The sequence below is a fragment of the Choloepus didactylus genome, chromosome 13 (genome assembly GCF_015220235.1).
Source record: "Choloepus didactylus isolate mChoDid1 chromosome 13, mChoDid1.pri, whole genome shotgun sequence".
Lineage (NCBI taxonomy): Eukaryota > Metazoa > Chordata > Mammalia > Pilosa > Megalonychidae > Choloepus > Choloepus didactylus.
Genome location: NC_051319.1, coordinates 9,100,080 through 9,122,179, shown reverse-complemented (window position 1 = coordinate 9,122,179; position 22,100 = coordinate 9,100,080). Strand labels below are relative to the sequence as shown.

The 22,100-nt window shown below is 40.9% G+C and overlaps 1 protein-coding gene across 3 annotated transcripts in view; it reads right to left on the bottom strand.

Annotated features, from left to right (window-relative positions):
• ARHGEF28 (Rho guanine nucleotide exchange factor 28) overlaps positions 1-21,083 on the bottom strand; it is a 305,822-nt gene extending 284,739 nt beyond the window's left edge. For 2 of the 3 annotated variants that reach the window (XM_037801232.1, XM_037801234.1), the window contains exon 1: positions 20,710-20,835. The gene's annotated coding sequence lies outside the window, so the exon portion shown is untranslated. Of the gene's footprint in view, positions 1-20,709; positions 20,836-20,982 lie in introns of those variants that run through there. The other variant, XM_037801233.1, reaches the window with a different exon arrangement.
• Positions 21,084-22,100: the final 1,017 nt, after the last annotated feature.

The following is a 22,100-nucleotide window of genomic DNA, read 5'->3' as shown; positions in this document are numbered from 1 at the left end:
AAGGACCCAGGCACCTTGACAGCCTCACAGAGCAGGGCCCCCCTACCCTCCAGACAATCAAAAGCAAGAAATTCCTATCTTACTTAAGCCTCTGCTTAGATCACTTTAAAGTCTAGCTAGTACAGGAAAGTCTAAGAGAAGATTTCCTTAAGGAAATAAGACCTTTAAATAATACTCTTCAAGAGCAACAGTTATCCAGGTGAAGGGGGGTTGGGATACTGGTCTTCAGGCACAAGGGCAAGGCGAAGGGTGCCCTGGGCAGAGGAGACAGCAGAACAAAGGCAGGGGAAAGGATGAGCGAGATATGTACAGGAGCAGAGCAGGAGACAGGGTGAACCAAGGGATGAGGCTGCAAAAGTAGGTCAAATCTTAGAAAACCTTGATTGATGGTTTGAGAAGCATAAACTTTTCCTTGTAGGAATGGGGGTAGAATGAAGCTCCTACCTAAGAAGGGAACAAATTTCTGCTATCAAAGGAATCACTTTGGTGGCAGTATAGAAAATGGATTTTCAGGTCAAATCCAAGTCAGGGAGGGTAGCATCAACCAGATAAGATACCTTCAGGGTTTGACTGGCAGCAGTAGCAGTATGAAGAGGATGTGACATCATTAAGGCCTAGGCAGAAGGTAAAGTCATCCTAGGGAGCAGGGAAGAGGGAGAAGTAAAAGCAGACTCTCCAGTTTCCGGCTTAGAGGATACCAACGAGGGAGGGAAGGCAGGAGAACCATCAGGGTGTAGCAAGATGACAGCTTCAGCGACAGACAGAGTCTGAGATGTTAGCATTTTGTGCCAAATCACATCAACAGCTTCCCCTTGCCCAGTGCTCAAATATGGTACCAGAATCAAGGGTTCCTATTTCAGGTGGGCGTTTATGTCCACAGATGTCCCTGGGCCCTCCCAGGGAGAGGAAAGTGCCAGAGGAGGGAGAGGCGGGGGGGGGGAAGCTAATCAAAGTTACAGGAACATCAGACCCTTTCTCTGAAAAATAGGCAGGGAAACAGGAAATGCATAAGAGTGTAAGGGGGAAATAGAAAATAAAAAGCAGTCTACGCTATTATGAGAATTCAAAGGATAATTTTTATTCAAAAAGGCCCTTTCTTAACCCCTATGTTAATTTTATTAGCAATAATAACATATCCCAGATGGCTCAGAATACTTCATTTTCTCTAATTTTCACCACTGTATTTTCTGAGGAAGGATCACACTCATCAAAAGATTACAATTCCATTTAAGTTTTGTGCAAAATTAAAATGTATCAAACTTAGACTGAAAATGACAGTGAATAATTTCCTTTCACTACTTTTAAACCACTGGAGTATGCTATTTTCACAGAACTTACATATTTGCTTTACCTATTCTAGGAAACTCCCTGAGAAGAAATTCCATCTCTCTGAACTTTGAAAAATGCTAGAGGTTGGGAACATTAACCTAATCTAACTGTGTAAACACCCTTAAAACACAACACTCTGAGCAAGTTGCTTAAATTCTCTGTGCTCCAGTTTCCTCATCTTTAATATGATAAAATTTGACCTACCTCCCAGAATTGTTGAAAATTAAATGAGATGCTAATGGGTGCCCATTATAATTGTAGAATAGCATACAAATTTTATTTTCTTACACAGAAGAAACTCTGCAAGACTATTAAAATCTTTTTCAGGGATGGAGAATCAAGCTAATGGAAAGAAAGAAACAAGGACATTAATTAACTGTGGTTTTGATAAAAAGCTTCCCAGGCAACAAATAATCTGTACCACTGGAGTTTAACACAGATTCCCATGTCCCACAGGCCAGAGATTCTGATTCAAGTGGTCTCAGTTAGTGCCCAGGGATTTGTAACTCAAAGAGCCCCCCTACATGGTCCTAGTGACCCATTATCTTTGAACGCACTGCTCCACCTAATCTAGAAAACACAATCCCAGACCTCAGACCCTTTTAGCACACATTGTTGCACTAATATGGCTGGAATCCATGGTTGCCATGTTTTCACCAATCCAGCATCTTTTGAGAGCACCAGATGGCACCAGACACTGAGCCATGTGCTGGGACTCTGTGATCCAATGGGGGGAGATAAAAGACCACACATATACCAGTGATGAGAACACAGTGCAGGAAGTTCCATGATGGAAGTGCCCACACAGGGCAAGTGGCAGCCCACTCAGTCTCCAGCCAGGTCCTAAAGAACAGTAGGAGTTAACCAGGTCTTCACAAGGGGTTGGGAGGGAAGAGGAAGTGGAGACAGTGACCAGAGAAAAAAGTTGGTGTAAAGACAGAAAAGCATGCAGCAAGGCAGGTGCTAGCAGCTGCCAGATCTATTTGGCAGGAGGGAAGGTCAGAGAGGAGCCAGACCAGGAAAGTCATGAGAATTGCAATTATGAGGAGCTAGCAAGGGATTCTCAGCAGAAAACTGTCATGCTCAGGTTTGCATTTTAGAAACTTCACTCTGAAGCATAGTCGAAGATGGATGGGGTAATGGGGTGCACAGGCAGGTAGAGGGGAGCCTGGAAGCAGAAAGTGTAGTTAGGAGGCCATCACAGGAACCCAAAGAAAATGGTGAAATCTGAACCATGGATGCACGTGGCTGACACCATGGGAAGATTCCACAAAAATTAGCCTGGGGTCTGTAGCTTAAATGCTTATCTACAACCTAGATCCCCTCTAATTTCCCAGTAATGCCTGATGGGAAGGTGCAAGAGCAACATTTAGTGTAAGTCCAGCAACGGCATAACCAGTGTATTTGATACCTAAAGCGGGTCATTTAACACCACCCTCCTCTGTACAACCAACTTATTTTTGGAAATAATCTTAAAATGAAATGCATAATAATAATGACCAGGAAAAAATGAAGTGAAAATTGTATTTTACTGAACTATGTGTGTGTGTGAATATATATAAAGAAAAACAGGAAATTTAAATAAAACTCTTAAATGACTGCCAAAGATACAATGAAGGCAATTACTAAATTGTGCTGCTGATATATCTTACTGTCCTTTACATTCAAAACTATGTAAAAATAAATTCAATTTTACAGATACTATTCAAATTCAGCAAAATATTTCCTGTATTAACTAATATTTGCACTTACTAAAGAAAAATATCACAGCTCATAATTTGCACTCTATTTCACTGCCTTCCATTTTAAACACAAAAACTCCATGTGATGACACACAATGACATTAAAGTAACTCGAGGTTTGTTTCTCAGTCTTTACCATCACTGCACTATCATTGCTTATTTTAAATCCACGGTTTAAATGTAGGAATTCATAGGACTACAGGGATTGAAGACACAAACTGGACCAAAGTAAGCTTGAACAATTCTGAAACGCCTTGAGCTTACCTTTACGACAAATGGGTGTGACGTGTGTTGAGTGCGAATGTATAACTGGGGCTTGTCCAAATTAAGTCCCTTTATTAAAGGCTGTCATTAAAATGTGCCAATTTGAAGCTTGCATTCATATTGTGGAACGGAATAGTGACTGCAGAAATTGTTTAGAACTAGAGCAACAGATTTTTTCAGAGAGCAGTAACATCAACAGATATTGTTTAGAATTGCTGGAGCAAGGTGATAGCAAAAACTAGGCTGGCAAAAATCACTTTTAATATTGTTTTTAAGTTCTCTACAGAAAATGTACCCCCTGTTGTCTACATAGGGAGGCTGGGAGTGGGTTGGCCTTGGGATGCCACTGGAAACTGAAAAGACCCAAGGGGACAGTATCAAGGTCAACAAGAACTAATACAGAAGGGAAAAGAGGGTAACAAAGGCAAACAAGATAAATCCCTGGGAGTAACTGAATGGTAAGTCACACTCAAGTTCAAACACAACACATTTAAAATGCAAACAGGCTCCCGGAACATGTTAAAAATGCCAGAAACAGAACACAGGTAGTGAGAGGTCACAATTCCGAGCCTAGAATATTCTGTCTTGTTTAGAACTTTTCCTCTAAAAAAAAGGCCATGAACTTAGTGAGGTCATTATTGATCAAATGGATATCAAATTAGCATCTTGCACGGCAGGGAGTGTTTTGCTTTGTTTTTGTTTTTGCTTTTGTTTTAACGTCTAAATTTTTATCCTGGAAACATTTAGAATAACAGACTACATAAATCAGATCCTCAAACACAGACAGGTGTCTTAACACAGCTTGTGACAAGGATGTTTGTCCTCACCAGCAGGATAAGTATAAAAAGATGAGGCACTTCAATTCACCATGAAGACGAGGCTGAAAACAGAGGCAATAGAAACGCCTTTGCTCTCTTTTATGTGAGGATAGGTTGGACTTCCCTCGGAGCCTTCCATATGGAAGCCACAGGAAAGGGGAAGAGAGAAAGGACTCTGGAGTCCACAGACCGGGGATCCATAAATGAACAGGTGGCCCTGGGGCAGGCTGTTTAACCTCTCAGCTTCTACGTTTTCTCATCCATAAAACTGAGATAGTAAGGTTGTTGTAGGAATGCAACACAAGTGAAGCTCCAAGCACAGTGCCCAACAGAGGAGAAGCAATTTATAAATGGTTATCATCATCTTTATTATCAAAATCAAACTCCAGGGCTCAAAACGAAATTATACAAAATGACCTTTTTATAGCTGATTAAAATTTTAGCTGATATTTCCTGTAACAGGCCCTCGAATTCCGCAGGTACTGCTTGGATGGCTGCATCAACCTTGTAAGCTGCATTTCTGCCACTGTACAAAGACAGTTAAGCAGCGGCTCTATCTACAAGTCTATGGCAATCACACAGTAAGCTAATTATTAAAAAAGAATTCTCATCCTCTGCACCAGTCCTCTTTGATATTTTCTTCTCAGAAGAGAAGATTAGAAGACAGAATTTTTAGAAGAGAGAATTTTTCTTTTAAGTGTTTAAGAGCTTGATCTTTCCCAGAGAGGTAATATAAACTCAAGACTCCAGGATAGCCAACATGTACTTAGACCAAAACATTTCCAATATGGAGAATCAACTGATTTTAAAAATTTGATTGTTACAATTGAGCACGACTCCAAATCCAGATGAGATGAGCAGAAAAGTTCTTTACCTTGCCATCACCTTTTCATTAGGCCCATCAATTTAAGAGAGAAGGGTCTTTTTGTCACCAGGTATAAATGATTAGAAGAGACTAGTGCTTAGGGGCTCTGAAGCTGTTTATTTCTTAATGGAAGAGTGAGGCAAACATCTACACCCCACTTAAATGTATATATATTGCTTCTCATATATGTGAGAAGTACTCACAAAAATCTCCTTTGGTGGTAATTTATTCTTCCTGAAAGGGGAATTTGTGGTCTATTAAAATGGCTCACTAAGGCCTCATCTCAAGTGGCTTTAAACTCTAGCTAAATGGAAGAAAATAAAAACTGTGTCTTTCCAACCATAAATAAGAACCAAGGATTCCTACCAGGAACACTGACATGCATTTGACCCTTTTTCTTGCACAACAGTCCTCTTTGATACTTTCCTCCCCTAATTTGAATTGGCTCCACATTTTCTTACCCATTACTAAATGCAGAAATGTTAAGTCAACAAAGAGACTTAGAAGCTGGCAAGGTACCAACTTCACATTCACTGCTTTTCCACAAATATGTATATAGAGAGAGATTTACAGTAATAGTGAATCCATGCCATAAATCCCTTTTTGCAAGTAGAACTATCATTTTTTAGTTTTTGCCTTTATATATCATTTTAATCTTTCCAATGAATTTTCATCTACAACCTCATTTGATCAAGAAACTACCCAGTTTTACCTATAGGGCTGGTATTATCCCCATTTCACAGATGAGGAAACAGAGTGCAAAAACATTCATCTAAAGTTAAACTAGGTTTGCACCCCAACCTCTAGTTTAATCTTGAGACTCTAAGTGAGAACAACTGCATTTTATACAGAAGTGACCTGTTCATCAACCTTTAGATGGCTGACTTGTAAAGAGAATAATTTCTTCTCTCTTCCTTTCTTTAACATAGTTTTTACTTTTGTTAACATTAGTAGTACAGAAAATCAGTTCTGCTTAAACAGAATATATGATCACTTGATCTCTGGCTCAAATTCTCTTTGACTATAAATATCAAAGTTCTGTCAAGCTAATTAATAGATAAATGGCTTTCTGGTGTAAGGCTTCTTGTGTTTAACTTTCTTAGGGGCTTTTCGCATGGTACATCTGACTACTTATATATTGTTCAGAGAATCACAGAAGGTGACAGATGAGGGCACTGAGCACTAGAGGATGAGTATGTGGCCAGGTACCTGCCTGATCCCTGATCCTTGCAAGAGGAATGCAGAGAAGATTACAAGAAGAGAGTTGGGAAGAGGAGCAGGAGCCCAGGTCAGGAGTTCACCCCAGACTGAACTCATCACCATCTCCCTTCTCCTTCGTCATTTTGCATACTGTAGTGCTACTTTTAGGCTTGCCATTTTCAAGAATGCTAGCTATTTCCTATACGTGCATCTAACCTTAACCATATTGTGGTTTTGACATTCAGCCCCATTAGTATGACACAATACAAAAAGGGACACTGATTTTATTGTTGACATTTAATAATTACATTTATTGTTGATATTATTTTTCTATACAATTTTTTATTCCCAAATAATAAAATGAAAAAGTACCACTGTGAAAAAGTAACACAGAAAACTAGTCTCCTAACCATAGTTAAAAGCTTATGCAGATATACATAGCAGGACTGCCTCTAATCACATAAATGTCAACCCTACAAGCATGCTTTCCTAAAAATTTATTTATAGTCTTCAATGTTAGGTGGGATACACTATAAAGTTATGTGACTTTAAATGTCTAGTGATGTAAGGCTCACTGACTATATTATGTAATCTTACAAGAAAGGGAAGATTTCTGGTGAAAGAAACTACTATCATTTTTCATTAAAAGAAATTATCTAGTGTATACTTGTACTTAAAATGCAACAATTCTATACTCAATAAAGCAAACATAGGGGATATAAACCCAAAACTTATCCCACCAAAGAAAGAAAGCCATTAATAAATCACTCGATTTAAATCACATGCAAAAAATATATAAGGCACACTATAAAATAAGAGTCTGTGGCAACCACTCAATGGTAACAAAATCAACAGACTTGACAAGGGTTTTCATTACGGTAATGCAAGTTATGTAAATTTACAGTTATAAGACATATATACATATATATAGATCATTTTTTTTCTGGTCAGAAATATACTGGTCCAAACATCCAAAGGCAAGCACATGTATTTTCCCAACAGCTACATTAAATTAGCTACACTAATTTAGCTACCCTAACCTAATTACAAAGGCCTCTTTGCACACATCCATGTAAACACTTAATTTAGAAAAAGGAGAGTTCTGCACCTACCTCCTCCCAAAGATGCTACCAGCCAAGAATGGCTGCTTCCTCAGCTCTGCAGGCTGCAGGACCACATCCCTGCACTCCTGGGGCCCACAGGTTTGCCCCACTCCCCGTCAGTGCCCAGGCCTGAGCCCCCTGCCCTGAGCACTGCAGAGCATTAACATCCACTTCTCACAGCAGCTGCACAGCTGTCCAGCCATGCAGCGGCCTGCATCCCGCCTGCACACCCCACCCCTCACAGTCAGAGACTGTGACAAATTTCTTACATCCCTCGTACTGCCTTACATGGCACCTTGCTTATAAGAGACACCTCCCAAATATTTTATTTTCTGAACTTACTTTTATTTCCAGGTAGCTCATGATCATTGTTTAAAAATAATAACAAAGTGATAACAAAAGAGAACATGAAAATTCTCCCTAATCTCTCCCTAGGTGACTGAATGAACAAAAACCTTCAAAAAAATTGGGCCCTAGATGTAATCTGTCCACAGGCCTTAATATCCACTTTGTGAAAATCTACATGTCAGAGTTAGGAAGATCCAGGCACCAGACAAAGGTATCCTGCCTGGACAGCGTCAATCTCCAAAACAGCTGCTCATTCTCTCTTAATAAGCCTTAAATTCACATACGAACAAACAAAAGTGTACTAGCTACTCTAAAGAAGGGGGAAAAAGGAAAAAGGAACTGTGAAAATGTATCATTGAGGAAATCAGCCACATATTTGGAATTCTATGGGTATAAGTTAACAACAAGAAGAAAACAGTCACCTGGCAGGAAAAAATTTTAAGGAAATTATTGAGACGTGATACATTTCCTGTCAAAACAACACATGAACTGGTGATTCATTCAATTAGCATCTACAAAATACTGAGTGACTTTAAATGCCCCATAAGTTTGGTGATGTATAATTTTGGTGCAGGAGAATTTATTTTTTTTTTTAATTTTAAATTCTGAGCTGTTCAAATCATCCTGTACCCAAAAATAAATGAAAACCAGTATGTCCTCACTGTACTCCCAACAGTAATCTTTAATGTCACTAAAGCAAAATAACACACTATAATGTGCCCACCCTGGTTTAGTTTTGGCTTAAGCTGTGAACATAAGAAAAATGTAATTCAGAGCTGTGGGGTGCTGAGGCCTGGTCTGGAGAGCTGTTGCCCCACAAAAGAAACATTAGGATTAGTTCATTGTTGATAAGGCAAGCAGAATACTTATACCTTTATCAAACATTTCCAGAATTCTGTAAAATTGCTTCCTTTCTCAAATATCCTTAATTAGGAAAAAAAAGTAAAGCTTGGTTTTCCTATACAAATTTAAGATGTAAAGTCATTACAAACATATCAGCAAAATTAATTTAAAACAAATTGGAATACAAAAGAACAGCCTTTTCTATTTGATAATATCCAAAAAACCTCACCCCCATCCCCACCCATAAACTAATGTAAATGTTTAATTTATAAGCCCAACTTTGCAAAGATTTTTAAAAGTTATTACCAACAAGTAATTAAGGGTGCCCAATAAACTTAAAAATGTTTTAAAGCAAGTGCAAGAGTTTGTGGTGGAATTCCATCACTTGAAAGATATTCACTCCCACTACATTTAAGAAACTGAGACAAAGTACACAGATTTTCATCAAAATTCCTATTTCTTAAATTCACTTGTTTTTATAACATCACCACAGCAGATACATATTTACAACATAGATTACATTTAAAACACCTTTACAGAGAGAAAAAAAATCAGTGTTTTGATTTCCATTATGTCAGATATGGTTCCCAGAACAAGCAAGCATTTTCGCTCCTCTGTGCCTTGCACAGGCTGCTTAGGACACCCTTTCCCATCCCAGCTCCACTTTTCACAGTGTAATTATTTGCTTTCATGGCTGCTGATTCGGCAGCACTGAGAGCTTCTCAAATGCTACTTCTACAGACGTCTCTTATCTCCGAACCTCCAGCAGCCAGCTAGGCCTCCTCATGGCAATTTCAGCCAATCTGATGAAGGCTCAAAATCAAATAGAACTCTCAAAGCTCCTTGGGGTGGAAAAGACCTCCTGGATGATAAGAGAGTTTAGGGACCTACACCCAACAAGTAAAGTCCAAAACAGAATAATGCCCAATGTTCAAATCACCAATAAAATAGAGTATCTTTATCTTGAGGTTCAGGGAGAAGCAGAGGGATGTCATGCCTTAAAATGTCCCTTTTTTTTTAAGCCCAAGTTTGTCTTCCTACTAGTCGGTGGTTACATGATATCAACTAAATTTGTTGTAACTTTTCTGAAAAGAAAATATTGTGAAGTCAAATAGAAGGAAAACCACCGAGTTTCTTGAGAGAAAGAAAGAGGGAGGAAGGGAGAGAAAAGAGGAGGGGGGGGGAAGGGAGAAAGAGAAACTTTTATAAATGTTCTTATTTTTGATGAAAATTGACATTTATAAAAAATGCCATACAGGGCATAATCTCCACCCAGTTTAAATGAAGTTAGGTACATTAAGTTCCATCTCTAAAATGAAATCAATACCCATTTTCAGTTACCTTAGAATGCAATTAAAAATAATCACTAGATTATTACTGGTTGATTCCACCTCACTGCTCCTGACGTATTCAGACAACAATAACATGAGCTGCCATAACAGGTAATCTCAGGGTATTAGCAAACATTTCTCCCTGTTAAAAATGCAGCACTGCACTACCACATTGAACCCTACTTCCTGAACAATTTAGATATTGCCTGTCAAGGGCCTGAAAGCACTCTGTGAACCAAGCATTGTGCTAGGAAACCCAAGGAGACTCAAGACACCATCCTTAGTTCCACAGAACCTCAAGAGATGGAGGCTCCACAGACCCTGACCCCTGGGTTTCAGATGAGGTCACCACCACCCAGGGAGGTGCCATGACCCGCCCAGTCTGTTAGAGGCACGGCTAAGATTTCAACCCAACTTCTGCTTCTGGTCCCACTTTACTACATCCAGACCTAGTCATTTCAAACCTTCCCTCTTGCATACAACCTACTGCCTGACTTAAAATCAATGGCACAAACCACCATTAATCAGATCCAACTCACACTAAAAGATTGTTTTTAAAGTCATTAAAATCCAGACATAAATCTCACCTGCTTCTACCAATTTCTGCTGTTCCACAAAGGCATCATAACAATAGCCAGTGATGACAAAGCTTCCTACCATGAATATGAAAATAAAAAATAAATATTATTCATTATTGAATAAAAAAAAAAATCTTCTGATAAACCTATATCCAAATTGCACCTAGCATTCCCATCAAAATGAGACTCTCTTTAAACTGTTCATGGTAAAGGGGTATCTTCCCAAGCTCAGCCCCAAGAAACATTAGTTTTAGCCTTGTATTTATTGTAAAGCAACCTAATTTATCTAGAGGTGAAATATATTTTACCTTTTTGCAAAAGATTAAAAAATATTTTTATAACAAGGCTAAAAATCAAAGGACAGGAGACGTTTGTCTCATAATAAACAAATTTATGTCCAATTGAATCCTTTCTAAATAAACATTAAGGAAAAATTGAATTTCCATGGCTGAAATATAAATGATTCCTATCATTATTTTCAATGAGGAGGCTATCAATATTTCTGGTGATTAAATGGAAGAAGAAATGACTTATTTTATATAACAACTTAGTATAAGAAACATACAATTTAAAAAATACTTCTATTTTACTTCCCTTAATAATCTACCAATTAAAAACATATTAAAGTGTTGGTAATCGGTTGGCAAGTCTGTGAAAGGCAATGCCAAAGAGTTAGATGAGCTGCTTCTATACATAAAGGTGACTTTTTATAATAAAGGGGAGAAAGATTACACTCTTCAGTAGAATGATAAACCTTAATATTCCCACCACTCTACACCACTCAAATTCCATTTACCAAACATTATGAACAGTCAATGAAATCACTACCTAAAGAAATCATCACAGACCCTAGAAACAACCTCCCATTTGGAAAGGATATTGATCCTATGAAGATACATAATGACATTCAATAAGGCTAAAGTTAGGCCTCCTGATTTGCCAGGTTTGTGCTGTTTTCCACTTCCCTTCCAAGAACTTGTTCCCTTCCAAGAACAAATAAATATGAAGGTGTCATGCTTTTAAGAGCTGTGTCAGACACACTGAAGCCCCAAATGACCTGAGGTTTCCTGAAAAGCAAAGGATAACAAAATAAGATTTTTAGCTTCATTTTTAAACCAGATGATCAAAGAAGGGATAGATAGGGCTGCTTGGGGCTGGTGGTAAATGCAGATGAATTATAAAGAAGGAGAACCCTATGTTTATTTAGATGTTGTCTCTTCTATGGAGGGGAATGATTTCCCAATTGAAAAGGATAGAGAGAACATCTCTAAATGAGACAGTGAGGCAGTCAATTATAAGAGATCATCAAGCTGCTCTTAAAAAGTTCCAGGCTGCTGGACATGCCAGGACAGGAAATAATTTGGTGAGACTCTCAATCAGGAACTGTGGAGAATGACAGAGGGATTCAATACAGTAGACAGGCACGTGCTGTTCCAATTTTCAAAACAGACAGATTCTACAAACCATACACAGAAGGAACTCCATTTTGAGAATCTAGATAAGATTCGAGAGTAGATTATTAAAGGGCTGGTATTTAAGTAGCTGCAAGAGGAAGCAGTGACTACTAGAAGCCAACGTGCATTCCCCAGAAATAAGCCATTTGAGAATAACCCCATTTCATTACGTGGTGACAAGTTACTAAAACAGTAAATAGAAAGAAGAAATGGATATAGAATATATATCCGTACAGACCAAGTGGAGGATTAAGAATGGATGCTGGTACAAATTAAAGTAGCTGAACAACTCTACTTGAAATTTACAAACATTGACCTGAAGTGAAGTTTGTATAAACACATCAAATTGCTCTGCCCTAGACCTCAGCCTGGATAATAATTTTATTATTTGCCTTAAGGCATTAACAAAACGCTTATCAAACCTATGGATGGCCTGGAATTAAAAGGGGCAGTAAGTGTGATAAATTGATAGATAAAGAGTCTAAAAGATTTTGAGAAGCTAGAACAAATGGTCAAATACAGGAAAATGAAATCTAAAGGAGATAAACAAAGTTTTATTCATGGGATTAAAAACACAATCACACACTCTGTGGATGAGATGTGGCTCAGCAGCAACATGTGTGAAAAGAAACTTTGGAATTTTGAGATGATTGTGAATGTCAGAGTCAATAGCATAGCCCTATTTACCACTGTTATAAAGTCACCTTTTATTGAGAGAAACATTACCCAGGTTCTGTGCTAAGCACTTTACACAGATTCTCATACTGAGTCCTTATAAAAACCATGTGATGGGAGAGAAAGGGGGAGGGGGAGGGAGAGGGGCCCATGGAGTTTCACATATACATCTGGGAGAACATAACCTCCGAGGCAACCCTTACCCTCCCCAGCATCCCATTATCCTCCAATGCAAACTACACCTGATGCACAGGAATGTATCACCACCACTCTTTGCAGCAATGCTCTGAACTAGAAGGGCTTGTTGAGATAAGAGTTTAGCAAAATAATGAAGCAACCAGTATATGTTTCTTCTGCTTTGAGCACCCCATATGCATGGTAGGACACAAAGTAGCCTACATCAGGGAACCTGCCCTCAATGGGCTTACAGTCAGGTTGGAAGGTGGACTGCACACAGGAACATATAATGAACCTGGGCAGGGGGTGGGAGGTGGAAAGTAACAAATGAGAAGCACCAGCAATACGGGTGACAGGAGGTCAGAAGGAAATGAGCTCAGTTGCTACTAAGTTAGCCAGCTGTCACTAAGTTAGAGCTGGGCTTTGAGGACTGCAATAGATTTTAGCTAGAGAGGAAAAGCAGCCTACCATGAACGAAGCTGGAGAAGCATATACCATAGGCTGTTACCAGGCCTAGAGGTGGAAGTGGAGAGTCCACAAGATGAGGCTTCAGGGGACAGGTGACTCTCCAAAAGCATAAAGGGAACACCAAGAAAACGGCAAGTGTTAGCCTTCACTTGGATACTTTGGGATGTAAAATGCCAGAAACACCTAAAGGTTAGGGAAGTAGCTGTCATACTCAACTGTATAGTGGAATCACCTTTTTGAAAAATAATGCTGAAACTACCACAGTATGCCAAGCCCCAACCAACAGTATTCCTGAAAATCCTAGGGAGTGCACTGGGCTCTATCTAAGTCTCAAGTTTTTCTTAGTAAGTTTATGTTTTCAGAAACTTAGAGTCTTCAGATTGATCCTATGCCAGATAAGCCCTGAAACCCAGAGGTAGCAGTCTCTCCAAGAACATCAACCAGTTTCATGCCTCTAACCCATAAGGCCAACCCCTTACCAGCATGAAGTTAAAATGGTCATTGCCCAAATATCCCTGAAGATTTAGAAAAGGATCAAATGAGAAGGAGGAGGTGTAACTGAGACATTTGGATTTAACAAATGACTGCTAATACTGACTCATTATACAGATATTTCTTTTTAGTGTCTAGTGTTTTTGAATAGCCAAAAGGAAATACCTGAAGTTGAACTGTAATCCAGTAGCTTTGATCTTTGACAACGACTGTATAACTATATAGCAAAAAAAAAAAAAAAAGTCAGTTGCCCGTGTTTGTATGGATCTACTTCTGGATGCTCTGTTCTGTTCCACTAATCTATATATCTACCTCTGAGAATACTACACTGTCTTAGTTAACCTACCTCTACAGTAAGTCTTAAAATTGGGTAGAGTGAAAAACTACTGATCAATAAGAAAGAGGGGTAAGGGTAAGGAATGTTTGGGGTCTTCTTTTTCTTTTTCTTTTTCTTTTTTTCTGGAGTAATGTAAATGTGCTAAAAATGACCATGGTGATGAATACACAAATACGTGATGATACTGTGAACCACTGATTGTATACTTTGAATGGACTGCATGATGTGTGAATATATCTCAATAAAATTACACTACAGTGTAGATAGGGGCTTGCATGATATACTTCTAAGATATGACACAGACTTCTAAGAACTGACAACAGAGTGGTATATAGGAAAAATCTACCTATTGCATACTAGGGACTATAATTAATAGGAATACCTTATAAGTATCACACAAATACTAGGGACAAATAATTAAGGGGTGAAAAGAGATATGGGTTGTTTTGGGGTCATGAAAATTGGTTAAAATGGAGAGTGATGAGGATTGTACATTTAAGTGAGGATAATGTGAGATAAGGTTTGATTATGTGAACTTAGGAACCCCCTACTTTATAAGTCAAGCCCTCTGTCTTGAGGCTTGCTCTTGTGAAATTTATGGCTGTAAAGGGGAGGCTAAGCCCATATATAATTATGCCTACGAGTCACCTCCAGAGAACCTCTTTTGTTGCCCAAATGTGGACTTTCTCTCTCTAAGCCTAATCCTGCAAATAAATTCATCACCCTCCCCCTGACGTGGGACAGGACTCCCCAGATAAGTGAGTCTTCCTGGAGATGTGGGATGCAGAGTCCAGAAACGAGGCTGACCCTGGCATTGAGGGGTTGTGAATGCCTTTTTAACCAAAAGGGGAAAAAGAAAGGCAACAAAATAAGGTTTCAGTGGCTAAGAGACTTCAATTAGACTCGAGAGGCTGTCCTGGAGGTTACTCCTATGCAAGCATCAGCTAGATATCCCAAATGGCCACAGTGAACAGTAGTCCCCAAAACCCTAAAGAATACCCAGTCTCTATCTGAGACTCTATAGAAACTTCACTAAGTTTATTCTTCAGACACTTAAATCCTCCAGAGATCTCCTATGCCAGCTAAGTCTCAAAATCCAGAGGCAACAGCCTCTTCAAGAACATCAGCCAGTTCCATCCCCTTTTCCCATAAAGTCAATATCCCTTTTCAACATGAACAAGTTAAGATGGTCACTGCCTAGACATCCCTGAAGATCAGGAAAGTGACTGAGCTAGAGGAAAGGTTAGCAACAGACAAAATATAATTTTCTTTTTCTTAGTTGCTAGGGTATTAGAAGGAAAGAACTGAAATCGTGGAACTGTAACCCATAACATTCTTTGAAATTTGCTATATAAGTACTTGTTAAATTTTAATTTGAAAGTTATCAACTTTTTGTATATATATTTCACACTGAGGAAATAACTGAAACTATGGTACTGTAACCCATAACATTCTTGGAAATTTCCTACATAACTACTTGTTAAATCGTACTTTGAAAGTTATTACCTTTTTGCATATATATTATATTTCACAATAAGGAAAAAACTGAAACTGTGGAACTGTAACCCATAACATTCTTTGAAATTTGTTAACTACTTGTTAAATTGCACTTGGAAAGTTATCACTTCTATGTAAATATGTTATATTCCACAATTTAAAAATTACATTAAAAATAATAAACAAATAAAATAATAATGCTGAGCCCACCTTAGAAATTCTGAACCAAGGTGTTTCTAATAAGCAACCAGGGTTGAAAACCTGGGTTAGGAGGTCAAAATAAATAACCCATAATCTCAATAATCACTAACACCTTGCAACTATCATGGTCATACAGTAAACCAGGAGGCTAGTGGAACAAGAAAAGGACTAGGTGACAATGCACATACCATAAATAAGGGTAATTAGGGAAGAAAGACAGAAATTTGCCCAAGACGGACTTTGTCCAAACCATCCAGCCCAGTGCAAACCCTTGATCTTCATCCACACTTTGAAGTTCTTGGTGAGACATCTTTTGTCCCATGGAAGTGATTTTTATCATGACAGTCAGAAGCAATCAGCCTGCCTGCTTTTCCTTTCTCCAGAATTACATCACCCTTTTCCAAGGGGGTTGGGTCTCAGAAGAAAGGCAGCAGGGTAGTCCTATCACCCACATATCCACGTGGGATCCAGACTTTCATGTCTGTGAAATCTCTCTGGACCAAGTCCAGAAAGATAACTCAAAGTCATTTCTACCTGGTGACTGTCTGGTAATCAAGGTGAAATAAGTTAATAGCGGTAATAAACAATTCACAACCCCGTCAAACGTTTATGGACTGCCTGCTGTGGACACAATACTGACCTTGTGGACAGGCTCCCCTTGGCAGCGTTGATGAAGACATAAAAGGCTGAATGGAGGAACGCCCTCCTCACTTTCAGATTTCATGAACTTATAGAATGTTGGAACAGGGAGGGTCCCTAGAAAGCCTCAAGTCTAGTCCCTTCCATTTTACCAGAGAGGGAAACTGAAACTCGGAAGGGGGTCGTGCTCACCCAAGATTACAAAGTGGGAGGTGACAGGCAGCACTCAAACCCAGCTTCCTACCCCCAATCGAGGGCCCTTTCCCCTGAGACCACACTGACCTTTCTCTGCCTCCTGAAACCTAGAAAACCTGCTAAATCTACCACTTAAAAAAAAAAAAATGCCTGTTTTCCATTTGCTATAAATATAACAACGAACATTTTTTGGCTTACTTTCTGCCAGGTGCTACTAGAAGGGCTCTGGGTAAACCAACTCATTTAATTCCCACAATAACTCTATGGGGCAGGTTATTATCATCATCCCCATTTTACAAATGGAAAGCTGAGGAAGAGAGAGGTCCCAGGGCCACGACAAAGTCTGCACTCTTCACCACTTGGTTATATTTTATGAAATATAATTTCTTTTCATTATAAAAAGATAGAAGAAATGGAGTGAACCTTTTAAGCACAAAGGGCATGGTCTCTGGTGATCCATAATGGATTTAAGAGCTAAACCATAAATTCAATTAATATATGCAACATATCTCTTGGTCATCTATTTTACTGAGTAAATTAAGGGAAGGTCAAGGTATATTTGAAGGAAATATATAAAGCCTATTAACTTTGTAAGCATAAATTTTTTAAAAAGGCAAAATGGTCATGTGCACACCAGTCAAACATAGCCTACCACTTGAAATAAGCAGGATGTTGAGTGCTGGTTTTAGAAGGGTCTCTTCTGGACACAATACTGTGGAAAGCCAAGGTGTCACTGCCAGTCTGTCTGCGTTGACCCTCACTGGTAGATAGATACAAGATGTTTTCTTCTGCTATTAAAGGAATATCACTTTTAAAGAGTTCAAACCTCGAATTATTAATAACTGATAAAACACCTCTGAAGATTAACCAAAATACCATTTTTCATAAAGGTTTCAAAACCAAGATCACTGGAACAAATGCCCAATATTAAATTATAATTACCTTTTCACTTTCTCTCTTATTAAAAAGGTGTCATATCTTTTTATCTTTGTTATCCAGGAAAAGGACTCCAGGACCAATAATGTTACAGATAAGCAAAATACAATTGTGCCTAAGAACAAATTTCAAGGGGAAAAAATGCAGTCTCTTAAGAAGTGTATTACCACTTTAAAAAGTTACCTGGCTGTCTTACCAATCAAGTGCCTTAATACAGAGTGTACAAAAGCCCACTCTGAAAACACAACAGATCCTAAAAACTCTAGAACCAGAAAAGTGTCATTTTAGGCATAAATTAAACCTGAAAATTAAAGCAAAGAACAGTGGCAGACACATAGTAGGCCCTAAATAAATATTTGTTGAATGAATGTAAACAAAGAAACCGTTCACAGAAAGAAGAGCATGAAATGGCCAAGTGGTACAGTGACACAGATTTGAGCTTTTGAGAACTTCTTTTAGGTACCAAAATGATAATAAAGAGCTAAGTAAGGATGATGAAAACTCAACAAAACAACAGAGCACTATCCAATTAAGACAAAATATTCTGTGCTACAGACCTGATCTGCACTTCTTAGGCAAGAAAAATATCTCTTCACCCAGCTTTGCCTGAGTAAGGGATCTGGAATCAAGCCCTACAGGGCGGCATAATATTTACAGTACAACTCTAACATGGCAAAATTCCCTGAATTTGGTGCATTTCAAATGTAATACTGTTTTTAAATTTAGTACTCTCATTAGGAGCTACCCAGCCTGACCCACCTCTTCATAACAAATCTTATTTATGGTCACAAGGAAAAAAAAACCATTGGTTCTTTGCTCAACTAAAAGCAACATAAATACAAATGCAATTAGACAAAACTTACATAAGCCAGATCTGTCATATCTGATCAGTAAATTAAAGCATAATAAAATTATAGTCAGCCTGGGAGTTTGAGAGTAATCTGGGTTCTGCTCGTTAGCATCCTAAGTCATGCCCCAATAGTAAAGGGTTTTCCAATATTTCTATCATAAATCTTTTTTCTAGGGAGTCAGTACTTGGTCATAAACTTGGCAAGAGTTGAAGTTAGAGCTTAAATATCAATACAGGGGTGAACAATTCTGTACAGACTGCCTAATACTGCCTAATATAAACATAATATTAGGCTACTTGTTTCAATACCTGCTCAGTACACATTTCTGTTTCTCACGTGACATACTAAAGGAAGGTCAAGTATCAGAGCTCACATGAAATTCCTGCCCAAATCTAAGTCTTAGAAAATATTACCAACTTCTCTGCAGTACTCACATGATAAAAAAAAAAGGTGTGAAACCCAAGTGAACCCTGATGAAATTTCACAGAATCTTAGCTACCAAATACTATTTTCCTCTTTACCTTTAAGTTTTTCTAAACTGCTTAAAGGACAGGATGGGCCCTTCAGAGAAAAGTCTAATGACATACCTGTTACATAACCTGTTCTTGGTTGGCCAGGTTATGTGGTTTTGATAAGGAAAAAAACACAGTCAAAAGCAGGACAGACACTGATTCTCTGTTCATTCTCCCATTGGCCAGGACACTCACCTGAGTCACACAACCCTACAGGCAGCTGCATGCCTCAGTTTCCCTAACCACTGAATATGAGATCGGATGCTATTCAAATTCCTATTTGATCAAAGTTAGCAAGCAAAATAATTACATATGAAATCTACACCAGAAGATTACATCAAAATACTATATCGTATTGAAAATTCCAAAGGCTTTTGCAGTATTCATTTCTATTCCTCCAAATACTCAGAGGACAGCAGCTAGGCCATTGGCCAAGATAAGGCATGTGCCTATGTGCTTTATGAACATGTATATTAAAACCCAGGACAGATATACAGAAACCTTCCCAGCTGAAGTTATCACTCTGCTTGGACTGTCATGTGCAAAGAGGAACCCAGAGAACCTAACAAGGACAGGTCTTAGGATTCATTTTTGCTTTGAAAACAATTTGCCTACCCTGACAGCTTCCAGGTCTAGGTAAACATAACAAGTTTCAGAAAACCCATGACCCCATGGGACCCAAATGATCAGTTCTTTCTACGAGTCTTACTTTTTCATGTTTCTTGCACATTCCTCTGGGTCTGCAAAGATTTGTGGAGACCCAGGCAGGGGTCAAGGAGGGAGATGCTGCACAAACACAGATGCTGCTGCCTTTCCTGTCCCACCCCAGCTGTAACCAATAGGGGGGACACTTTGGGATCCCAGGCTGGCAGATGGATTCTCTCCTGGAAACCGAATTGGTGTCTGGGAAACAGAAAGCTGAGTTTCCAGGGTGGCCTGAGCAAGCAGCCTTCAGACAGTCCCTGATGGGCGAGAAAAACCTCTCCTGACCCACTGGTCAGGCACAGGCCCATCATTGTGCCCCTCTAGAGGTCTTATGCATGGCAAGGATATAGCCCCCCTCCCCCTCCACACACACACACACACACACACACACACACACACACACACACACACACACACACACACACACACACCCTGTGTATTCCAAAGGGGAAAACATCCATAAAATAAGCAGAAATAGGTCTGACGGAATTCTGACCGCCCCTCTTCCAACCAAGATAACTAGAGATGCTCTTTGAAACCCAGCAAACGTTTCCCTACGCGTTTGTGCATTGCTAGTGTCCTGAGCTTGCGTTTGGGCCCTCTGGGGTCCCGGCCCCGCCGAGGATGCACAGGTGCGGACAGGAAACACCAGGTTTTAAGGCTCGCTCCTCATTCTGGCCAGCTATATCCCCACTACCACCCCCACACACGGCAAGTGTGCCACTGAACTCCCCGGCGCCCTAAAGGCACTAGCCTGGCTTCCACCTGCCCATCCCCCGTCCAGGGAGCCGGGCCTGATTGGGCGAGAAAAGCAGTCACCAGCCGCCTTCTCCGTGCGCTTGCCGCCGCGCCGCCTCAGCGACCCGGCGCTTCGCAGCTGCCGCTGCCGCTGCCGCCGCCGCCGCCGCCGCCACCGCGCCAGGCTGTGCAGCTCTTTGCAGTTGTTGCCGTCCCCGGCCAACCGGAAGCAGCGCTCATCCCTCGAGCACCCAAGCCCGCAGCTGCACCCCCTTTCCACCACCTCTGTCGACCCCCGCGTCCCCCGGGACCTTGAAGAAAGTGGCCCCGCAGCTGCAAACTCAGGTGGACCCACATTTCCGCCCAGGGTTGCAGGGAGACTCGGGGGATGGAGCCCCAAAGAGCATTTACCTGGCGCTGTAACAGCTTCGGGAGCCCAGGCGAGGCGCTGCCCCCGCGCTCTGCCCGAGGGTGCCCCAAAACGCGCCCACGGACCGCAGCCGCCAGAAGACAGCAGTGCGCTCCCGGGAGCTGCCAACGCCCGGCGGCGGCACGGCTAGGGCAAGGGCGGAGGGGGAGGAGCCGCGGCCACGCTCCCCGGCCGGGCTGGCTGCACCGGGAGCTGGTGCCGCCCCCGCTCCCCCCGCGCCTCCCCGCTGCTACTGGATCCCCCAGCCTGCCCACCTTCGGGCCCCGGCTCGCGGCGGCGGCATCACATGGCGAGGCCCGACCGTCTTGCCCGACTCCGGCTCCTGGAGGAAACCTGAAGCTGCCGGGACTGGGCTGCCTCCACCAGCCCCCTACCGCCGCGGGGCCGCGGCCGGCTCGCTTGAGCCTCCCTCCCCCGGCTCGGAGCGTGGAGACGCGCGGAGGCTGGCGAGCGAGCCCGGCACGGCCCTGCCCGGCCAGAGAAGGGCAAGGTTGCGCCCTGGTGGCGGCGACCGCACACCTCGGTCCGCCAGGGACCTCGCCTGAGGAAGGAGCTGGCCTGCAAGAACCTGAAAGGAGTTGTGCCAGGCCCGTGAAAGGCTCAGGGTGTCCTCAGCCAAAAGCCACCATATCCGTGACATGATGTGACCCAGGTCTACTGTAATAGGAAGTATTTGAAAATCACCAGACACCCCTTATTTCACGAGGTTTACGTTCCTCTGGCCCAGCCGTTATTGAGTTCTGCACTCAAGTGGTTCCATTAAAAGTCATAATTCAAAAACCCTGTGGAAAACAATACCTTTTTTTTTTACGATGAACAACAGTTAGAATGGATCATAACCCCAAAATGTAGAAGGTTCGCCATCAGCCAGGCCTTCATAAAACAGGCTTAAGACAATTACAGCAGCTGTAAAGGAAAAGTCACCGATTTAACTTTTCCTATAATTACTTTGACTGTCTGCTTTGTTTTTCCTGTGGAGGCCAGCTGCCCACAGAACCAGGAAGAGTTGTGGCCCAAGGAAGCTGGCCACCAAAGACCAGAGCAGAGAGAACTGACACCTCCCCAGCCCCCCACAGCTGTCACCGCCACCTCCCAGTGACCCAACTCAGCCCCTGCCTTTTATAGATATTCAATCTCCATTCATTCTCACAGACTTCACTCCACACAGACCTCCTCCACAGAACCTTTCTTCACCATCCTTGCTTCTGCCAACCTCTGGACTTTGACAATGTTTGATGGTCTTATGGCAGTTTGGTACCTCATCATATTCACCATCATATGTTTGACTATTATAGGTTCTAATCCTCTCTTCGATTTGTTATTTCAGGGACAGTGACTACTTCTTATCCCTGTAATCTCCACAGTCCCACCA